Source organism: Podarcis filfolensis (assembly GCF_964270895.1).
Source record: "Podarcis filfolensis genome assembly, chromosome: Z".
Lineage (NCBI taxonomy): Eukaryota > Metazoa > Chordata > Lepidosauria > Squamata > Lacertidae > Podarcis > Podarcis filfolensis.
This window is the reverse complement of record NC_139617.1, coordinates 1,504,879-1,523,000: the sequence shown is the minus strand read 5'-3', so window position 1 is coordinate 1,523,000 and position 18,122 is coordinate 1,504,879. Positions and strand designations below refer to the sequence as shown.

Genomic DNA, 18,122 nt, shown 5'->3' with positions numbered 1-18,122 from the left:
TTTTTATTTCTTTTTTCATTTTTTGCTTTGTTGGGGGTGGGTGGGTGTTATGGATATTTGGTTGGGGATTATTTTTAATATAATTGTTCTGTTTTTGTTTTTTGTTGTTTTATTGGTTGCTGTATAGTTTGCGTTTTGTTTTTAAGGGGTGGGATCAGGGCTGCCGGGGAGTGGGGCCCCAGCCAACAAGATGGCTGGGGCAAGTTCCACAAGGGGAGAGGCACTGGGACATCTGATCTTGGTGATCATGGGCAGGAGGAGGAGTTACGCTAAGACCAGACCATGTCATTACCGAGGAGGCAGGTTTAGTCGTTGTTTGAGGACTATCCCTGCCTCCGGTCTGTCTGGCCTTGACCGGATGGATACTGGAATCAACAAGGGAAACCCACATGACCTGAAGGTGTTGCTGTGTAGTGCTAGGTCAATGATTCATAAGACCACTGCCATCCATGGCTTGATCGTGGATGGAAGACTTGACCTGGCATGCATGACAGAGACTTGGTTGGATGAAGCAGATGGGCCTGTCCTTGCCGCTGCTTGTCCACCAGGTTTCTCTTACGCACAGCAATCCAGGCCTTGTGGGCGGGGAGGGGGGGTTGCAGTGATTTTTAGGAAGTCACTAGTTTGCACCCGGCATCCTATTGGGAAGACCCAGTTTTCTGAGTGCATGTTCTGGAAGTTGGGCAATAGGGGCAGTACAGGATTCCTTTTGGTGTACCGACCTCCCCGCTGCACCAAGGATTCCCTGCCTGAGCTGCTTCAGGTTGTGGCGGATGTTCTCCTGGAGACACCTTGCTTGGTTGTCCTAGGGGATTTTAACATCCATGCCGACACGACCTTACAAGGGGCTGCTCAGGACTTCGTGGAAAGCCTGGCCTCCATGGGGCTCTCCCTGAATAAGTGTGGCCCAACTCATAGTCACGGACATGCCTTAGACCTGGTGTTCACCTCTAGTGATGTGAGTGATCTGACACTAAGTATTTTTTTTTAAATAATATTTATTAAAGTTTTAAGGGTTACAAAAAGAAAGAGTAAAAAACATTATTTTAAACAAAAAACAATACAACACATCACAATAAGTAAAGAAAAAAGGATGAGATAAAAAAGAAAAAACAGAAAAATAAAATCCATTAAACAAAAAAAAACACAAAGAAAAATACAACAAATCTTCCCATTACTTATCTTTCATTAGCTTATTTCCTTGACCTCCTCACACCTCCCTTTTTTGTATTCTAGTTCGATTATCTATTTCAGCAAATCCTTTCCATCTTTTCAAATTTTAGTCCTGTAATTTATCTTAGTATAATGTAACTTTACTTTCCCTCCTTTCACCAATTAACAGTCAGTTTTTCCCAAATCCTTTGTATCATTTCTGCTAAAGCCACATAACATCATTCCAACATCCTTCTAACATTCATTCATTTTACAATGTTTCTGTAAATAGTCTTTAAATTTCTTCCAATCTTCCTCCACCGACTCTTCTCCCTGGTCTCGGATTCTGCCAGTCATTTCCGCCAGTTCCATGTAGTCCATCACCTTCATCTGCCATTCTTCCCGGGTGCGTAGATCTTGTGTCTTCCAGTACTTTGCAATAAGTATTATTGCTGCTGTTGTAGCATACATAAAGAAAGTTCTATCCTTCTCTAACACCAATTGGCCGACCATGCCCAGGAGAAAGGCCTCTGGTTTCTTCAAAAAGGTATATTTAAATACCTTTTTCATTTCATTATAGATCATCTCCCAGAAAGTCTTAATCCTTGGGCATGTCCACCAAAGGTGAAAGAATGTACCTTCAGTCTCTTTACATTTCCAACATTTATTATCGGGCAAATGGTAGATTTTTGCAAGCTTGACTGGTGTCATGTACCACCTGTAGATGATTTTCATTATATTCTCTCTTAAGGCATTACATGCCGTGAACTTCATACCTGTGGTCCATAACTGTTCCCAGTCAGCCATCATAATATTGTGTCCAACATCTTGTGCCCATTTAATCATAGCAGATTTCACCATTTCATCCTGAGTATTCCATTTCAACAGCAAGTTATACATTCTTGACAAGTTCTTAATTTTAGGATCTAGCAGTTCTGTTTCCAATTTTGATTTTTCCACCTGGAAGCCAATCTTTTTGTCCAAGTTAAATGCCTCCATTATCTGGTAATAATGAAGCCAATCTCGCACTCTATTTTTTAATTTTTCAAAACTCTGCAGTTTTAATCTGTCTCCCTCTTGTTCCAAAATTTCCCAATATTTCGGCCATTTGGCCTCCATATTGAGCTTTTTCTGAGCCTTCGCTTCCATTGGTGACAACCACCTTGGGGTTTTATTTTCAAGCAAGTCCTTATATCTTATCCAAACATTAAACAGTGCTTTTCTGACAATATGGTTTTTAAACGCTTTATGTGCTTTGACCTTATCATACCACAGATATGCATGCCACCCAAAAACATTGATAAAGCCTTTAAGTAGGAGGCCCAGGGTTCGCTCTGATTGTTTAGAAATACACAATCGCTTTGAGGTCTTTTCCCCTAGCATGGAAGACGAAGAGCAGACTCCATTTGAGGATCTCTCCCTCATTACAGTCGATCAGGTATGTGAAGACGAGCAGCAAAGTCAGTCCTCAGGGAATGTGCAGGCGACCGTGGAACGGACAGCTCATGGAAGAACCCCGACCAGACCTAAGAGGAGGCGTGTAGTGGTGATAGGGGATTCCCCACGGAGGGGAACAGAAGCAGTGATCTGTGGGCCTGACAAGATGTCTCGGGAAGTGTGCTGTCTCCCCGGGGCTAAGATCCAAGATGTAACTGAACGACTGCAAGGAATCATAAAACCCACTGACAAATACCCCTTCCTCTTGGTTCATGTGGGAACCAATGACACTGCAAGCAATAGCCTCCAGAAGATCAAAAAAGATTACGAGGCTCTGGGCAGGAAATTGAAGCAATTAAATGCACAAATTGTCATCTCATCTGTCCTCCCAGTTGAACGATGTGGCCCAGGGAGAGAGGGAAAAATAGTGGAAGTGAACAACTGGCTTTGCAAATGGTGTAAACAGGAACGGTTTGGATTCTTAGATCACGGAATGCAGTTTCTTGAAGATGGACTTCTGGCAAGCGATGGGCTGCACCTCACAACGGTTGGGAGGAATGTTTTTGCCAAAAATCTCAGAAACCTCATCAGGAGGGCTTTAAACTGTCTAATGTGGGGGAGGGAGACAGTGCTCCTGAAGGTAGGAGTCTATCAATTGATGAAGATGATCATCCAAATGTCAAAGACCAAATGGAGCAAACAGCACGCAGACCTAGTGGTGGCAGGAAAAAATCCTTAAATAAGAGACACGGGGGAATGATTAATGGACTTCAATGTCTGTACACTAATGCACAAAGCATGGGAAATAAACAAGATGAGCTTGAGCTCTTGGTACAGCAAACTAAATATGACATAATAGGCATCACTGAAACCTGGTGGGATAAGTCCCACGATTGGAATGTAATAATGGAGGGATACAATCTATTTCAGAGAAACAGACCAGACAAGAAAGGAGGAGGAGTGGCATTATATGTCAGGGATGTGTATACCTGTGAAGAGATCCAAGATTTAGAACCTCAAAGCCAAAGTGAGAGCATTTGGGTCAAAATTAAGGGAGAGAAGAATAACAGTGACCTCATTGTGGGAGTTTACTATAGATCCCCAAGCCAAATGGAGGACATAGATGATGCCTTCCTGGAACAGATGGCCAAGCATGCAAAAGGAAGGGAGATAGTAGTAATGGGGGACTTCAATTACCCGGATATTTGTTGGATGTCAAACTCAGCCAAGAGCATAAGGTCAAACAGATTCCTCACTGGCCTTGCAGACAACTTCATTGTCCAGAAAGTGGGAGAAGCAACAAGAGGAACAGCCATTTTAGATCTGGTCCTAACCAATGTTGATGACCTGGTTAGTGGGGTAGAAGTGGAAGGATCATTAGGCGCGAGTGATCATGCTCTTCTGAAGTTTACTATACAGCGGAAAGGAGCAGCCAAGCATACTAGGACTCAATTTCTTGACTTTAAGAAAGCCGACTTCATAAAACTTAGGGAAGTGCTGGGTGAGATCCCATGGACAGTAATACTAAAAGGAAAGGGAGTTCATGATGGCTGGGAGCTTGTTAAGAGGGAGATAGTAAAAGCACAACTTCAGGCAATACCAATGAGACGGAAACATGGAAGGTGCCTAAAGAAGCCAGGGTGGCTATCTAAAGAACTTTTAACTGAGTTAAGATTAAAAAAGGATGTGTACAAAAAATGGAAAAGGGGGGAAACCACCAAAGAGGAATTCAAACAAATAGCCAGCACGTGTAGACACAAAGTCAGAAAAGCTAAAGCACAGAATGAACTCAGGCTTGCTAGAGAGGTTAAAAGCAACAAAAAAGGCTTTTATGGGTATGTTCGTAGCAAAAGGAAGAACAAAGAAACAGTGGGGTCACTCAGAGGAGAAGATGGTGAAATGCAAACAGGGGACACAGAAAGGGCTGAATTCCTCAATGCCTTCTTTGCCTCAGTCTTCTCCGATAAAGAAAACAATGCCCGACCTGAAGAATTTGGAGCAAATGATTCAGCAGAGGAAACACAGCCCAGAATAACTAAGGAGATAGTACAAGAATACTTGGCTAGTCTAGATGTATTCAAGTCTCCAGGGCCAGATGAACTGCATCCAAGAGTATTAAAAGAACTGGCAGATGTGATCTCAGAACCACTGGCAGTCATCTTTGAGAATTCCTGGAGAACAGGCGAAGTCCCGGCAGACTGGAGGAGGGCAAATGTTGTCCCTATTTTCAAAAAGGGGAAAAGAGAGGACCCAAATAATTACTGCCCAGTCAGTCTGACATCAATACCAGGGAAGATTCTGGAGCAGATCATTAAGCCAACAGTCTGTGAGCACCTAGAAAGGAATGCTGTGATCACCAATAGTCAGCATGGATTTCTGAAAAATAAGTCATGTCAGACTAACCTGATCTTGTTTTTTGACAGAATTACAAGCCTGGTAGATGAAGGGAACGCAGTGGATGTAGCCTACCTTGATTTCAGCAAGGCATTTGACAAGGTGCCCCATGATATTCTTGTAAAGAAGCTGGTAAAATGCGGTCTTGACTATGCTACCACTCAGTGGATTTGTAACTGGCTGACTGACCGAACCCAAAGGGTGCTCATCAATGGTTCCTCTTCATCCTGGAGAAGAGTGACTAGTGGGGTGCCACAGGGTTCTGTCTTGGGCCCGGTCTTATTCAACATCTTTATCAATGACTTGGATGATGGACTCAAGGGCATCCTGATCAAATTTGCAGATGACACCAAACTGGGAGGGGTGGCTAACACCCCAGAGGACAGGATCACACTTCAAAACGACCTTGACAGATTAGAGAACTGGGCCAAAACAAACAAGATGAATTTTAACAGGGAGAAATGTAAAGTATTGCACTTGGGCAAAAAAAATGAGAGGCACAAATACAAGATGGGTGACACCTGGCTTGAGAGCAGTACATGTGAAAAGGATCTAGGAGTCTTGGTTGACCACAAACTTGACATGAGCCAACAGTGTGACGCGGCAGCTAAAAAAGCCAATGCAATTCTGGGCTGCATCAATAGGAGTATAGCATCTAGATCAAGGGAAGTAATAGTGCCACTGTATTCTGCTCTGGTCAGACCTCACCTGGAGTACTGTGTCCAGTTCTGGGCACCACAGTTCAAGAAGGACACTGACAAACTGGAACGTGTCCAGAGGAGGGCAACCAAAATGGTCAAAGGCCTGGAAACGATGCCTTATGAGGAACGGCTAAGGGAGCTGGGCATGTTTAGCTTGGAGAAGAGGAGGTTAAGGGGTGATATGATAGCCATGTTCAAATATATAAAAGGATGTCACATAGAGGAGGGAGAAAGGTTGTTTTCTGCTGCTCCAGAGAAGCGGACATGGAGCAATGGATCCAAACTACAAGAAAGAAGATTCCACCTAAACATTAGGAAGTACTTCCTGACAGTAAGAGCTGTTTGACAGTGGAATTTGCTGCCAAGGAGTGTGATGGAGTCTCCTTCTTTGGAGGTCTTTAAACAGCGGCTTGACAACCATATGTCAGGAGTGCTCTGATGGTGTTTCCTGCTTGGCAGGGGGTTGGACTCGATGGCCCTTGTGGTCTCTTCCAACTCTATGATTCTATGATTCTATGATTCTATGATTCTATGATTCTATGATTCTAGATCCAGCACGTCAGTGTTCTCAAGAAGCATCCATTCTCTCAGCCTGCAAAAAGCGGCTGATTCATAATAAAGTTTTAAGTCTGGCAGGGCAAATCCACCTCTTTCTTTAGCATCAGTTAACATCTTGAATTTTATTCGAGGCTTCTTGTCCTGCCAGACAAATCTAGAGATATCTCTCTGCCACTTCTTGAAACACTCCATTTTATCCAAAATTTGCAATGTTTGAAACAAAAACAGCGTCCTTGGCAATACATTCATTTTTATCGCAGCAATTCGGCCTAGCAATGATAGCTTCAGGTTTGACCATATTTCTAAATTGATCTGACACTAAGTAAAAGTGATACAAAATAAGTGCCATGGTCAGATCACTTCCTGGTGCAACTGGACTTCTCCGCGACCCTTCCCCTCTGCAGGGAGGTGGGACAGATTTGGATGGTCCGCCCCCGCTACTTAATGGATCCAAATGGTTTCCAGAGAGTGGTAGGGGATGCTTTATCCCATGTTGATGGCCTTTCAGCTGATTCCCTGGTGGCCCGCTGGAATGTGCAGTTAGACAGGACTATTGACTCTTTGGCTCCGAAGTGCCCTCTCCGATTGCATGGATCCCGACAGCCCCATGGTTTTCCATGGATCTGAGGGCAATGAAACTATCACTGAGACGGCTAGAGCGCCGGCGGCGGATAACTCATTCTGAATCTCACCGGACGCGGGTTAAAGCTCAATGTCGAGCCTACCAAGTGGCGATAGCAACGGCGAAGAAGACTTTCTTCACCGCCTCTATTGCATCTGCAGAAAATAGTAGCAGGAGACTCTTTCAGGTGGTTCACAATTTAATGGAACCACCTTTACCACCGGGGCCTTGTAAAGACCCCAAGATCTCCTGCAGATAAAGTCACTCATATTCGGAAGGAGGTAGACACCACCGTGGGAGCAGGGCTGGGGTGGGAGAGTGCTAGAGCCCTGTCTGGTCAAGTTGCATGGAATCAGTTTCAATCTGGTACCTCTGAGGATGTGGACAGGCTGCTTGGACGCGTGAAACCAACCACCTGTCTCCTTGATCCTTGCCCATCCTGGCTAATAAAAGCAAGCCGGGAAGGGCTGGGCGTTGGGCTCTGCGGGGTGGTGAATGCTTCCCTCTGTGAGGGAACATTCCCAGATCCGCTGAAAGAGGCGGTCATTAAACCGCTTCTTTAAAAAACCATCTTTAGAGCCGGCTAGTATGGCCAACTATCGCCCAGTCTCAAATCTTCCATTCTTGGGCAAGGTGATTGAGCGAGTGGTTGCTGAACAACTCCAGGCACACCTGGAGGATGTGGACCATTTGGATCCCTTCCAATCGGGATTCAGGCCTCATCATGGGACCGAAACTGCCTTGGTCGCGCTGGTTGATGATCTCCGGCGAGCTAGGGACAAAGGTGAGAGCTGTTTCCCAGTTCTGCTGGATCTCTCAGCGGCCTTTGATACAATCGACCATAACATCCTTCTGGACCGTCTAGAGGGGCTGGGAGCTGGGGGCACTGTTATACAGTGGTTTCGCTCCTTCCTCCTGGGCCGTGTTCAGAAAGTGGTGGTGGGGGATGAGTGTTCAGACCCCTGGGCTCTCACTTGTGGGGTGCCTCAGGGTTCTGTCCTCTCCCCCATGCTTTTTAACATCTATATGAAGCCGCTGGGAGAGATCATCAGGGGGTTTGGGCTGGGTGTCCATCAATATGCAGATGATGACAAGACTCGTTGGTTAAGTTTCCTTTAGAATCATAGAATCATAGAATCATAGAATCATAGAGTTGGAAGAGACCACATGGGCCATCGAGTCCAACCCCCTGCCAAGCAGGAAACACCATCAGAGCACTCCTGACATATGGTTGTCAAGCCTCTGCTTAAAGACCTCCAAAGAAGGAGACTCCACCACACTCCTTGGCTGCAAATTCCACTGTCGAACAGCTCTTACTGTCAGGAAGTTCTTTAAATTCCTTTAAATTGTGCCTTATAAAAGCCAAAATGCATTAACTTCTGAAGGCATGTTCTAATCCCTCTGGTTCTTCCCACCTACATTTAGTTTTTATTTGTCTAATTAAAAAAATCATATCCTTCCCCTTCCACCCAAAGGAGCCCAGGATGACAATATTCCAGATGGAATCGACAGATAGGTTTATAATTTTTGGAAAATATGCCTGTCAATTAACAAATCATTTTGTGAACATATTCCAAGTGGAGGCTTGTTTACACGTGTGCAAAGAGGCAACTTTTAAGCTTCCATAATGGACTATGGGATCCATAATGGATTCCCCCCCCCACTTCCGGGTTAGCGCGAACGGCTAATGGCGGATTCCCTCCGAGCTCCGGAGGGAATCGGCTCTTCAGGAGTGGGGTCTTGCTGCTGCGGCAACGCGGGGACCCTTAGAAATCACAGGCGGGGAAGCCTGTGAACTTGGTGACTCGGCGGGCACCATTTGGGTCCCCCCCGACCCGTGAAGAAGCCTTTTTAAAGGCTTTGGAACGGGGGACGGGGTGAGTGGCGCGGTGCTGAGAGTCGACTGCTTCTCCTGGGGAGTGAAGCCGCGAGCCATGGTCGGAGGGCGCTGACTTCTTCCTGTGAACAATCGGACCCTAAAAGTAACAACCCGTGATTAGTACGGAAATTGGACTTTTTAAGGAAAATATTTTGGAATTTGGCACGATCGGGGAAGGTGCAAACAGGAAGTCCGCCTCCCCGCCTTGTAAAAGATCTAAAGCAAGGACTAGTTAACTAAAGTCGAGAGAATCGTCTTTTCGATAAGAGATATTAATTTCACGATTTGGCGATACAAGTATAAGAAATTGTGCTGGAGGATAAGAGTTAATTTTGAGAGTTGAAGTTCCACCCCCCCCCCGGACCCGGGAGTGATCCGCGAGAGAGCCTGCTGAGGAGACATAGAGAAGTTTGACAGCTGTCAAATTTAGCTGTCAAAAAGGAAAAAGAGATCTTTGTTTCTGCTGTCTCTGCTGGATACAGTTGTTGCAACTTGGTTATATTTTGTTGAAAATAAGTAAGAACTGATACAAATTAACCTGACTTTTGGATTTTAACTGGAAAGAATACTAAGTTACTAAATCCCCCTAGAGGAGGATTTGGGACACTACAAAAATGGCTGGAAAAGGGAAAATTCAGGCTGGGCTGGACAGAATATTTGTTCTCCTGGGAAAGTTACAAGGCCAAATTGAGGTTTTGTCTACAAATGTAACAACCTTGAGTTCAAAAGTAAATAACATTACGGAACTTGATAAGGACTTGACTCAGGAAGCCCATGCAGCTGGACAAAAAGAGGACTTTGAGAATTCTGAAAGTGTGGAGAAAGAGATACAGGTTGTTCCTGAGGAGAAGGAAGGAGGAGCTGTAACCTTGCAAATGACAAAGGAGAGCCAGAGGCCGGACATCATGCTCAAAAAGGGAAACAAGAAATCAAACCAAAGGCCTGACAGGATGATTACAAAGGAAAACAAGTACTGGATGATGAAATTCTGGTTTAAATTGGTGAAGGAAGAATGGGGAGATTCCTTTGTGTGGAGACCTGAAGATCTATGGATTACAAATTTGATTAAAGTGGAAGCTGGAGTCTTGGTGACAATTGGACTTTTGGACCTTGCTTTTAAGTATGGAGGTCTGGCTGGAAGAAATTTAGACTTTATTGAGACAGAGCTCCTCCAAAATTTGGAGTTTAATATTAAGGACTATCAAAAAAACCGGCAGAGAGGAACTGAGAGAGAATTAAGAGCCTCGGACGTGAGATCTCCAGGCTGATAGAAGATTAAGACTGGACATTTGTTGGGGATCGAAACCGGGAAAGGGGGTGGTGGGGTATGAGAATCCAAAGGGTGTATAATTATGATCTGTCTTCTTTTTTTTTTCTTTGTTTGGTTATTAATATGAAAATTGGGAAACTCGTGGAATGGAATTAGGGTGGACTTTAGGAAAAAGATCTGTGTATTGAGGTACAAATATTGATGTTTATAAGTTAAAATAAGTTAAAAAAATGAATTAAATATAAAAAGGTTAAAAATTGGGGATAAGAACTTGTTGAACAAACAACTTGAATTGGAATGCAAGAAGGGGAAGTGTGGGGAAGTCTGGGAAATATGGTAATGAAAATATGGAACTGTAAATTTTATGTGTTTTTAAATTTTTCTTTTTTTCTTTTTTTGTATTTTTTGTTCTTTTTGATTTCTTTTGTATTGAATTTGAAAATCCTAATAAATATTTCATTAAAAAAAAAAACATAATGGATCCCCCCCCCCCGATTTGGCAGGTAGGGATTTGCATTTCTCAGAATGCCTGACCCTTGACAACACTCCAGTGAATCTAAAACAAACTCAACAATCTGACTCTCCACAAACTGATAGTATCTCAGGAAAGTATCACAGGAACAGTGAGTGAAATATTCCCCAGGACAGCCTACTCGGCAGTCTACAACTGATACAGATAAAGAGTATCTCCCACCCAGTCGCCCCTGAAAAGGCAGAATTATTCATACTAACAATATTTTAAAGATTGGCAATTAAGAATGGTGTGAACAATATGCTTGGTTACCCAGGATAATAATCCCGCTAGGGAAAGGATCTGTTCCCGTTGTTGTTGTTTATAACTACAAATTACAAAATATAAATTTGAACCAGGAGGAAATGGCATGTACATGAAATCTATGCAAATATTCTTACTTTGCATGCTTCATTGTGAACCTGTTTTGAATATTTTGATTGAAGAATATGTATTTAAAGTCACTTTAAGCACTCAGTTGCTTCTCTCAAGGAACACTGGGAAGTGTAGCTTGTTTGGGGGGCTGAGAGTTGTTAGGAGGCCCCTATTCTCCCCACAGAGAAATCCCCCTATTCTCCTTCCAAGTGTGCTTTTAACAATTAATCCCTCTTTCGCAGGGAGCTCTGGGAACTGGAGCTCTCTGAGGGTATGGGAGTATCTCCTCTCAACGTCCTTCGTATTTCCCAGGATTCTTTGGGGGCATATTTTGGAGGCATATTTTGGGGAAACAACCAAGAGCCCCCTCTGCTGAATTTAACAGTAGAGCGGATCTGTAGAGAAGGAGACATTCTTTCAGGGGTTTGTGGCCTGAGTTGTTTAGGGCTTAAAACTCTAATGGGAGTACCTTGAATTGGGCCTGAAAATGAACTGACAACCAGTGCAGCTGTTTTACATCGGGGACTATATGAGATCGAAATGGAACCCTAAGCAGTAATTTGCCCACTGCATTTTGGACAAGAATCTGTGTCCACTGCATTGTGAAGTTTCTGAGTTGCCTTCAAGAATGTACATTGCATTGTAACAGGTTGTCTCTGTCCAGAAGCTGGTGAATGAGCAGGAGATGAAAAAAGACTCTCCTTGCCACCGAGGCCACTTGAGTCTTCGCTGACAGTGTGGGACCCTGGAACGACTGCAGGGTGTGGGAGGAGCGCACTGCCCCTGGCAGTTTGATCCCGGTAGGGTGCCATCGTGGCTGCCGCCGCCCTGCCTGTGCTGGGCACCACATCCCTGCAGGCGGCGTGCCCCGCCCCCAGGATGCATGCCACACCCCTGCAGGTGGTGCGTCCCACCCCCGGGACGGATGCCAGCCCCACCCCTGCTTGCTCCCCCCCCCCCGGTGCTGGAGCATGAAGCTTCACCACTGCCTGGAACATCCCCAAACTGCAGGCCTCCGGGAGAAGTAAAACCCCATCCAGGAGAGTCCATATCCCTAGAGGCAGGACATGGAAACATGTGACACACAACAGAGCCATCTTTTCAGGATTCAGCTTTGAGGATCTTTTATGCTACAAGTTGCTTCGGGACACTCTTCTGGATGTGAAAAGATGACAGCTAAATATAACAAGTAAAACATCATATTCATCACCATCATTCTCATGGGCCCAGAGGAGGTGTTTGAAGGCTGGCTCCCATTCCTGCAGCATTATTGCCTTTTCTACAGTGGTCTAGGGACGCAAGTGGCGCTGTGGGTTAAACCACAGAGCCTAGGACTTGCCAATCAGAAGGTCAGCGGTTCGAATCCCCGCGACGGGCTGAGCTCCCGTTGCTTGGTCCCAGCTTCTGCCAACCTAGCAGTTTGAAAGCACACCAGTGCAAGTAGATAAAGAGGTACCACTCCGGCGGGAAGGTAAACGGCGTTTCCGTGCGCTGCTCTGGTTCACCAGAAGCGGCTTAGTCCTGCTGGCCACATGACCTGGAAGCTGTACGCCGGCTCCCTCGGCCAATAAAGCGAGATGAGCGCCGCAACCCCAGAGTCGGCCATGACTGGACCTAATGGTCAGGGGTCCCTTTACCTTACTTACAGTTGTCTGGCTTCCCTGCTCAAGTTCAGAGCCCCCATCCTGTTTCTTGCAGAGGGCTCTGGGAGAGTGCATGGACTGGGAAATCAAGACAACACTTCACAAAGTGCTCATGGCAACATCCTTTGCATCTGGTTCTCAGGGCCTCTACCCAGATTTTAGCACGTCTGCAAGTGAGTTATGGCTCTCTTCAATGCTAACCATTCTCACGACCCACCATTGCTCCTCAATGTCTGCCTCTCGCTTCAAAAACATCTCCAAGGGATTTCAGATTCTTCCCCCATCTGCTGTGGCTGGGAAGCTCTCCACCAAATGGACAGCAAAGGAATCATTCAAAGGAACCCATTCTGGTGCATATAAGCTAAAAACCTAACATCTGTCAAAGCTGCTGATACCAGATTCTTTTGGATTTTTTGTTCCAGTGTTGTGCTGGAAGCACAAAGGGAGTATCCTGCCTGTTCTTGCTTGCATTCTGGTAACCCCAAGTGGACTGTGTTGAGTTGCAGTTGGGGGCAACTAACCGCAGGTGAGGGTGGCGTTCTCCTCCTGCCTGCTCTGATATCATGACGCTGAGCTGCTTGGATTCTGCTCAAGCCAAGAAAGAGAGACGCCAACGGAGAAAAAAATGCCTGTCTTGGGAGATGGCAGGAAGGATGGGTGTCTGGCGCTCCATCAGAAAACCCCCAAATTGCAATGGGGGGGCTGCATTCCAAGCTAGTGACACATGCGTTAATAGTTTGGTGTTATAGGCAAGTCTCAAAAAATGTCTTCAATGAAAATGGCAGCTGAAGTGATCAGAAGGCTGGAGCAACATCCCTGTGACACCTGCAGCAATAATTTACAATTTACAATTTATTTATTTACGGCTATTAGCCCATTAGCTTTTATTTGTAAATTGCCCTGTGCTCCTCGGGGGAAGGGCAGTATAGAAATTTTCAAATAATAAAAATAAATTAGTTTGCGGGGGGGGGAGGAAGGGAGGGCATAATAAAGGAAGAGCAAAATAAAGGTTGGGGAGGGGGTTATTGGATTGCATGGGTTTTTTATTGTTTTTATTATGTATTTTGTGCTTTTATATTGTGTTTTTATATTGTTCACTGCCCTGAGATCTATGGATGGTGGTATGCAAATATTATATATATAAAAAAATATATAAAAAAATATGAATGCTGTGAAGAAGGTGGATAGGTCTCTCTCACAATACTAGAATGGGGTCATATTTTGGAGAATTCAGGATGAAGAGCAGGAAGAGCTTTGTCACGTAGCCTGTAGCTATGGGACTCACTGCCACAAGATGCAGCGGCAGTGACCAACTTGGATGTCTTTAAAGGGGGTTTAGACAACTTCACAGAAGATAAGGCCATCAATGGCTGTGAGCCGCGATGGCTTGTTTTCCCTTCACTGATGGAGACAGTGTAACCCTGGACTCCAGTTACTAGGAATCACCAATGGGCAGTGGTGCAGTTGTGCTCAGGCTCTGCTTTCAAGCTTCCCACAGGCACCTGGTTGCCCACTATGAGAGAAGAGTGCTGGACCAAATGGCCCTCTTTGGCCTGAGCCAGCCACTAAGCTGTTCTTGCATTCTTACACTCTGCCTTAACCATCCCTCTCTTTCTTTTTTCTTTTCCTTCTCCTCCTGCGATGAGGCTACATTTTAATATTTTAATGTTTCAATATTTTAATGTTGTATTTTAATTTTGTTTTTAAGTTGTAATCATTCAACATGTTTTTATTATTGCTTGTAAGCCGCTCTGAGCCCGGCCTTGGCTGGGGAGGGCGGGGTATAAATAAAAATTATTTTTTTTTATTATTATTATTATTATTATTATTATTATTATTATTATTATTATTATTAGGGTTGCCACGTGCCCTCTTTTTCAGTTGTGAAATTGGCGACAAGTTGCATTTATTTGCTTTGAGTGGCCACCATAGTGTCCTCTTCAAAATATGGCAACCCTAAGATTCCCAGTTCTCCCACCCCAGCTCACTTTGAAACCAGCCAACTTCCTTCAAAATTGTCCCATTTCCTTTCCTCCTTCCAATTTGGCACACCGTGAGCCAGACCATTTCCAAAGAATTCTTTGGAACATTAGAGGGGCTGCATGGGCCCCAGACATTTCCTTCCTTCCTTCCTTTCAAGCGCTTCGCCTCTCTGGTGGTCCTTGCTCTGAGCGCACAAACGACAGTTGCAGACCCCAGGAGAAGGTCCCGGTGCCCTGAGTCATTTGAGGTGCAGCACATTCATTTTCTCATGAGAAAAAGATCAAGATCCCAGTCAGTATTACTGGACTGTGTTTTGCTGGCCAAGTCCTACTGTGACCTTTCTTTTTCTTTTTCTTTTTCTTTTTCTTTTTCTTTTTCTTTTTCTTTTTCTTTTTCTTTTTCTTTTTCTTTTTCTTTTTCTTTTCCTTTTCCTTTTCCTTTTTCTTTTTGCTTTAAACTACATTTTCTTTCTTTTTCTTTTTTAAAAAAACCAAATGAAATGGGAACGTTGGGAGGGGGAACCAGAATTGTTTCACCAGATAATTAAACGCATCTGCTTTTAATCAGATCCTTCCTGCTCTCCAAGTTGCTAATATTAATGAGAACAGATCCACACACTGGGAATGTAAGCAAGGGGTGGGATGGGGGAACTTTGGTATTTACTAGGTGAAAAATGAAGCTTTGCAGGCATTTGGTTCAGCGGCTCTAGTATTTGACAAGTGTAGTTTCACTTCGATTAGGCAATATACAGTATACAAGAGAGGCTGGGAAATCAGACTGCGATTAGAGGAGATGGGAAATTCTTAAGAACACGGAAAGGGCGAGTGGTGGGTGTTGGAGCCGATCTCTGGTACCAGCCCTACCCAAACCATGGACCTACTTGTTCATTTGATATTCTGTAAGCTGTTTTGGGCATGATCTGGCAGGAAAGCACTGTACAAATTAAGAAACAAATGACTGTCCAAAGTGCTTGCTGCTACTAGCTCACCTACTCTGAGTCTAGATGGGGGTGGCAGTTCTTTTGGTGAGAGGAGAAAATACATGGAATCAAATATAAGTTGTTCAGGATTTAAATTTTCAAGGAACAAGTACTTTGAAAATCTAAGCAGCTGGGCAACATTTTGCTGTTTCCTGGGAGATGATGGTGTGAGGTCCAAACACCTGCTCTCTACGCCTGGTGGCCTTAGGCTGAGAATCCAGCCTAGTCTCTCCTCTGCGTAGCACCACCCTCTGTTCTGTCTCTTGGTTACGCTGGACTGTGACCAAATGTTGGGAACTGGCTTAGACAGACAGGTGGGTGGATCCAAGACTATGGTAGCCATGGAATTTCCCAGGTGTATCCGGAACACCACAGTTGAAGGCAGTGCCCAGGAAATTGGCTAAATGGCCGGGAAAAATCTGGATGGATGGCAAACTATGTCGGCGACGTCCAATTTCTTCACGTCTTTGCAAAAAAAGCTCAGTGACATTTCTGTCCAGATTTTAACTTTTTGATATATGGCAACCCTATCCAAGACCAGCCCTTTGGAATTTGTTGAAACTCCCCCACCCTCCCCTTGTGAAATCAAATGTGAGATTCTCCCTCCCAGTTCTCCCACTGCAAGAATTTAAATCCACGATGATTGATAGATTTTGGTCAAATGAAGCTGGATGCTGGAAGGAGTTGCGCACACAGCCCCCATGGTCGATGGAGTGATGGCCACCAACCTGGGTGGCTTTAAAAGAGGATTGGGCAAATCCAGGGGTGATAAGACTACTGGTGGCTACTCATCATGAAGGATCTGCTCTGCCACCACTGTCAAAGGCAGGAGGCCGCCAAATGCCAGTTTCTGGGAACTGCAAAACGGGAGAGTGTTGATGCCGTGCTCTGGCCCAGCTTGTGGGCTTCCCATTGGGAATCTTTCGCCCAATGTGGGGCTCAAACCCACGACCCTGAGATAAATAGCCTCATGCTCTACTGACAGCTATCCTTCTGATGTTGTTATGTCATTTTCTTGCCCCTGAGGGTGGGAGTTGAGTACAAACTGGAACAATGAAATAAGGGATCACAAAGTAAAAGGTTTTTATTTTTTAAAACGACAACAACCCCGAGAGATAAAATAAAACAATTGCAGTTTGGTTTGTTCTACAACTGTGATTCTTGGGTGTGGTGACCATTTCTGGCCGAAATCTTTCTGTGTGATCTCAACTTTGGGTGTCTCCCTCTTCCCCATCACCCCCCCAAAAAAAACCCCCCTCTCTCAAGCATGTGTTGCAGATTCTCTCTGTTATACAATGCATGTGTATGCTCTTACTCACCAAATACATAATAAAATGTAGCAGTGGGCCAGAACAGCAGTCATTAATCTCCAAACCCCTCCTGAACTCTAGAGGATACAGATCATTAAGAACTCTATTCAAATTCCCAGATGCTTTCTGGGAATCAAAATTTGCTTTTTTTAAAAAAAGAAAGTACAGTACAGTGAGCAGACGCCAGCTTTGCTCGACTTGTGATGTGCAACATTCAAAAGCATCCTTTATTAATTAAGCCATAAAATGTAAACCTGGCTTGTGGAATTTGTTGCCTGCACAATCTGCTCATGGACACTAGCTTAAATTGCTTTGCCCCCTTTTCTTTTTAAAAAAGATATTAGGAACATTCTTAGAGAAAGAAGGGTGGGTCTATCACAATGGCTATACATCATGGCAGCTAGTAGAGCATCCAGGCACAGGGGCAGCATACCCCTTAAAACTTCCCAAAGACAACTAGGTAAAGGTAAAGGGACCCCTGACCATTAGGTCCAGTCGTGGCCGACTCTGGGGTTGTGGCGCTCATCTCGCTTTATTGGCCGAGGGAGCCGGCGTACAGCTTCTGGGTCATGTGGCCAGCATGACTAAGCCGCTTCTGGCGAACCAGAGCAGCGCATGGAAACGCCGTTTACCTTCCCGCCAGAGTGGTACCTATTTATCTACTTGCACTTTGACATGCTTTCGAACTGCTAGGTTGGCAGGAGCAGGGATCAAGCCACTAATGGGCTAGACAAGCTTGTATGACCTAGAAGTATCCTTAAAAATTCAATTAAAAATAGCACTAGAAGCAAACTGTGGTTTTTATTTTATTCTGTGTTGGCTTCCCTTGCTGCTTGACCTGGAAGCTGCAGTCAGTGCAGAATGCTCAGCATGATTGCTGACAGGAGCAAGGCCTTGTCAGCATATAACACCTGTGCTCAGAGACCTGCACTGCTTGCCAATTTGCTACTGGGCTAAGTTCAAGGTGTTGCTATCAGTATATAAAGCCCTTAACTTGGGATCAGTTTACCTCTGAGATTGCCTTACTCCAAATGTGCCCACTTGACTGTTTTGATTGGCAGAATTGGCACTACTGGAGGTGCCATATACTACCCATTCCAGCAACACAAGTGGCTTAAGTCCAAGAAGGGGGAAAGTAGTTTTCATCATACTGATCTATTCCATAAACACCCCCTGGAACACCTCCTGCAGTAATAAAACATTGACAAAGTGCTATAAATTCCACCCAGGGTCTTTTTACTGGCCTGTCCACCATTTGTTGCTTTTCTAATTTCGCACACAATTTGTGCCATCATTTAAATGCTGCAT

General features: G+C 44.7%; 1 protein-coding gene across 1 annotated transcript in view; it reads right to left on the bottom strand.

Moving 5' to 3' along the window:
- KLHL13 (kelch like family member 13) overlaps positions 1 to 18,122 on the bottom strand; it is a 1,461,558-nt gene that overhangs the window by 953,665 nt on the left and 489,771 nt on the right. Inside the window, exon 2 of the mRNA XM_083595407.1 lies at positions 8,529 to 8,823. The gene's annotated coding sequence lies outside the window, so the exon portion shown is untranslated. The remainder of the gene's footprint in view (positions 1 to 8,528; positions 8,824 to 18,122) is intronic.